Raw genomic sequence first — 5,241 nt, 5'->3', positions numbered from 1 at the left:
GGTAGTAAGATCCATCCTCAGTGGACCAAGTAACTCCAGGTATATTAAAATCACCTAGAACTACCAACTGATCCCTATCGGAAAGCTTATTTGCAACGGACTTAATAACGGAAAGGTGATTTGAATAATCAGGAAGTTCAGACAACGGCGGAATATATGAGCAAGTTATGTATATAAAGTTACCAGGAAGCGATAACTTCACACAAATAAATTCAATGGTATTAAATTCATCAAAATATAACTCCTCAGACGGGAGGTTTGAATCAACTCCAATTAAGACTCCACCTCCCCGTCTAGAGGGACGGTCATACCTATATATTGTGTACTTACCTGGAAAAACTTCGGAGCTAAAGATCTCCGGCTTTAAGCAGGTTTCTGTAAACACAATAATATGAGATGCAAAGGAAAGGCTATCGGAATACAATTTAGTGAGTTTGCTACGCAAACCTATTGCATTCTGATAGGAAAGAAGGAGGTTAGAAGTTAGAATTTGAATCAATAGATTTTGGTTTCGCATTAAATCTTGCATAGTTGTGCGCATAAACGACATAAACTCCGTAGGGCTTTGTTGCAGGCTGTATATCTTATCTTCAAAGTTGCTTTTTGACTGTTCCGGGAATTGTTGCTGCTGAGCAGTGTTTGGTTCTTGGTATGCTGTCCTGATTTTAAAGCGCTTGCGTAAGTCACATTTTTATCAGTCGAGAAGAAGACTTCAGGGTTTGATCTGGAAGCTGTCATCCTTATAACAGCCTCTGTAGTTAGCAGTGTGATTGTCACCGCAGTTGCCGAACTTTTTCGAGTTGCAGTCATCTTTGCTCGCTGGGCAGTGTGTGGAGTCATGAAGATTTCCACAAACTACACACATCGGGCGCAGTTTTTGCGTTTGTGCGGTTCCCCAACTGTAATTCTGCGGTGGAACTGAAGATTGTAAATACGGTGCACTTCGTATTTCTTTACGGGCTTATTTTCTGCTTCGAGCTCAACCTGCGTCTTTCTATCCCTGTTAAAGAAGTTGAAGACTGTCTTAGCGCTAAATCCCTTCTCTTGTATCGCCTTTGTGATCTCTGCAGGCGTTACGTCGGATTCTATGCCCTTAAGTACGACTTGCAGCCCCTTGCTACTTTTTAGCTTGTGACGGTTCGTCGTTGTCGGGTGGCTCAGGGATGGCCAGGATTCGTCACAAGAATTTGTTTGTGTCAGGCGTGGTTGCTGAAAGAGAGTTCCAACCCAGCCCAGAGTAGAAGTCGTGGGGAATTACTAGAATTGAATTAGAACTTGTCTTTATTTCAGTAAGTATCTTGACAATTTATTAACAACTAACGAATTCACCGGTTTGGCGGGATGCCGCCCTTGCAGCCTTCGTTTCCTTCTTACGCTTAGAATACCTGGTCTCGGGAGCCGTCCAGCTGCTCGATAGGACCAGCACGGGTTGGGTTACCTGAAATGAGAATAGGGTGCCTGGGGACCCTGAAGTCAGCCACGAGCGAGAGAGATCGATTCAGTGCTTGGGGCATGATACAATAACATAAGGTAGTCTCGTCGGCAAAATTTTCGTACCCTACTATTATAACAATAAGTGCGAGTGAGATGGGAACTGTTTAGTAAGTGCGAGCAGAGCGACAATAGAATGTGTGGATTAACCCTTAGATGGTTCAGAGGGTTTTTTTTGCCTTTCATAATAAAAGGAGTTTAATTTTTTTTATAATTTAATTTTTAATAATTTTGAATTTGAAATTAGGCGTTGTTTTTGTCTCTGAATACTGAGTCTTTTGTTAAGATTCTTAATTCTAAAATATATTCTAATCTTAAAATAACAAAGAATGTAAACGAAACTTTAATAATCGCAGCCGAAAATGTTAGTATAAATTTAGACATAAAAACTTATACTAACATTTTCGGCTGCGATTATTAAAGTTTCGTTTACACTTTTGTTATTTTAAAAGTATCACAGCGATTCCTCCCACAGCGCTCTTTTTGCCAAACATTTCGGTGCCTTTACGCCATCGACGTGTTTGCGGCACACATTGCAAAATGTCATGTTGCTCAAGGGTTAATTTCCTAAAAAATTCGTCCGCAGACAACCTTTCCCTTCGAAAGACGAACACGCACTGACCAAAACCCGAACGTTTAGACAGCCGACGAGACTACCTTATGTTATTGTATCATGGCTTGGGGACCCGAAAGTCGACCGCAAGAGAGAGAATGTTTGCTTGGGGACCCGGAGGTCAGCCACAAGAGAGAGAATTGGTTGCTCGGGGACCCTGAAGTCAGCCACAAGAGAGATAATTTGTTGCTCGGGGACCCTGAAGAATTTGTTGCTCGGGGACCCTGAAGTCAGCCACAAGAGAGAGAGAATTGGTTGCTTGGGGACCCTGAAGTCAGCCACAAGAGAGAGAAGTTGGTGCTTGGGGACCCTGAGGTCAGCCGCAAGAGAGAGAAGTTGGTGCTTGGGGACCCTGAGGTCAGCCGCAAGAGAGAGAAGTTGGTGCTTGGGGACCCTGAGGTCAGCCGCAAGAGAGAGAAGTCAGCCGGTGAACCGTGCTGTAAGGAGGTGTGATCCTAAAATCAGCCGTCTCCTAGGGATACCTTCAGCTCGGCACGCCGGGAAGGTTAGAGGGAGGAGGAAGTAGTGCGGGAACTAACTACAATGTATAGAAGCGGACTTTGATCGAATGATCTAGTCCACCCAAAAAAGTGACTTTGCTGCTTACCACCATGGGGAGATGCCTGCACCAGACGGTTGGCTGCTAAGTGCCTTTCCATGGCCCGTGGCCCGTCTTATATAGGGCTCGGCGAGATTTAGTGTGCCCGTCGTCTGTGGGATTTGCCGGGCTAAATGTGACCATCTCTCTCAGTCTAGTGTGCCCCTATATGCGCGATCGTTGGCAAGCGCGCGTTCTCGGTTTGAATTTGAAATTACATGCTTCTATTGTGCGCGCAGCGTCACACTCCCCCCCCGTCATGGATTTTAGTGGTATTGAATCGTGACGTAGTTTCCCCTATTCGACACCACTCGCCAGGTTGTCTCCCCATCCTTTATCAGCCATCGCTGCTGCCTTCCAATTCTTTTTCCTGCTAGCTTTTCCTTGATACTGTCTCTTGCCGTTCTCGATATTCCCGCTCCTTCTGGTCGTGTCCATCCTTTGTCGCTGTGCTCCTCCTCATGGACCTCTAGTATATCCCGGGCTGCTCGGCTATCCTGGGCGATTCTGGCTACAGCCCTTATGGTTTGGCTGCTCCCTTCGTTGCCCTGCCCTGACCGGGTGTTACTGGTTGTTTGCGGTGCCGGGGTCTTCATGTTGCCCCTCCTCTTCGCCGGTGCCGTCCGCTTTCGTGCGGCTCCCGCCATCTGTATCGGCTCTACTAATTTCGCCATAGTCTGCGCTGCTGCTATCTTTGCATGCTTTTTGCGGACTCTCAGCGCTGCCTCCGCGAACTTGTCCATGTTTTCGTGTTCGTTCTTTATTGTATTTGTTCCTCCGTTCGGCCTAGTGTCTCCAATGTATATCCTCTTTGTTTTCCGTTTGTTCGGGTCTTTTACTGCCACTTTCGTCCTCGTCTTCCTTGATTTTTTCTGCTGTGATCCCTTGTACTTCTCTTTGATCCAGGTGTCCGTGACCTCTATTGCTTTCAACTTGTCCTGTGCTGCTACCTCATTCCATTTTCCCTCTCCATACTGGACTACGCCTAAGTCCCTGGTATTCGTTTTTGTCTCCGGTTGGTCCACTTTGTCTCCGGCTGCTCTTATCTCTAGCTCCAAGCCTGCATAACTCAGCGTTCTGCGTGCCCCGGCTAGAAAGTCCATTCCTAACACTTCTCCTGCCACTTCTGTTAGTATCATGAATGTTACCCTGAACGCTCTTCCTCCAAATTGGATTTCTGCTGCGAATTCTCCTATCGCCTTCTGCGTTGCTCCGTTGGCCATTGTTATTTCTGCTCGGGTTCCACACCATTTGCCTTGTTGCTTCAGATCTTGATATCTGCTTCTGCTTATCGCGCTTCTTGATGCTCCTGTGTCCACGATTCCTTTCGCTGTTTTCTTACCGACCCTTATGCGGGCTACTATTTGGAACCCGACGCAACACAGCTGTTCCCCTGCTGCTGGTTCCTTTATTGCCGTCTGAGCTGCCAGCTTCAACTGCTCAGGTCTCCTGCAGCACTCCTTGGTTCTCGTACCGTTTCTTCCACAGATCCAGCAAAACAGCCTCGGCGGATTGCTGCACCTACTTGCCGCATGTCCGGTTCATCCGCAGCGCATGCATATCTCCGGTCCTAGTTGCTGCTGTGCAGGTTGGCTTGCCTGTGTCCGGTCCTCTGCCTCTATTTCTTCTACTTCCTCCGCTATTTTGAGGAACTCTATCAACGATTTGAATCCTGCCCTCCTAGCGTACAGCTTTATCTTGCTCCTGCTGTTTTTGTACACTCGGTCCAGTTTGGCCTCTTCTGAGAGTTTCGTGAATTGCATCAGTTTTCGTAGCCCCAATGCGTATTCTCTTACGGGCTCCGTTTCTCTCTGTTCCATCTGTGCAATCTGATTCTCCAACTGTTCCTCATACCTCGGCGGCAAAAAGTATTCTAGAAGCTCTGTTCTGAGCTGAGTCCATGTTAAGATCCTGCTCGGCGTGGTGTTCCACCAATCACTCGCGATCCCCTCCAGGATGAATGGCATCGTCTGTATCAGCTGGTCCTTCCGTATTCCGTACCCGCCTGCCCACTGTTCCATTTTGCTTAGGAACTCCAGTGGGTTTGTTGTTCCTTGGTACCGGATGCCCTATCCGCGTACCCGGTCTATGACTTCTGTTTCCATTTTTATTTCTGTCTTTCCTTCCGTTTCGTCCCCTCGACTTGCTCCTTTGGTGTCCATTATCTCCTCCCTTTCCCTGGTTACCACGATCGCCGGAATTGTTTCCTCTCCTATATTTTTCTGTCAGTTCTGCGAGTCTTTGTCTGACCGTTTCCGTATGATCCATTTTTTTTGGCGAACGCTGCCAACAAACGTCTTAAGTCTTCACTTTTTAATGCCGTTCCTAATCCGAACTCTTCCGTGTATTTCGTTAGTTCGCTCTTTGGTGCCAGATATACCCAGCTCGACATTACTCCGCTGGTGTCGGTTTATCTCTTGCAACCACTTTAACCTGCTCGGGCGCCACTGTGATGGTTCGTCGTTGTCGGGTGGCTCAGGGATGGCCAGGATTCGTCACAAGAATTTGCTTGTGTCAGGCGTGGTTGCTGAAAGAGAGT

Source organism: Drosophila rhopaloa, unplaced genomic scaffold (genome assembly GCF_018152115.1).
Source record: "Drosophila rhopaloa isolate 14029-0021.01 unplaced genomic scaffold, ASM1815211v1 contig_207, whole genome shotgun sequence".
Classification (NCBI taxonomy): Eukaryota; Metazoa; Arthropoda; class Insecta; order Diptera; family Drosophilidae; genus Drosophila; species Drosophila rhopaloa.
Note: the sequence above shows the minus strand (reverse complement) of the source record.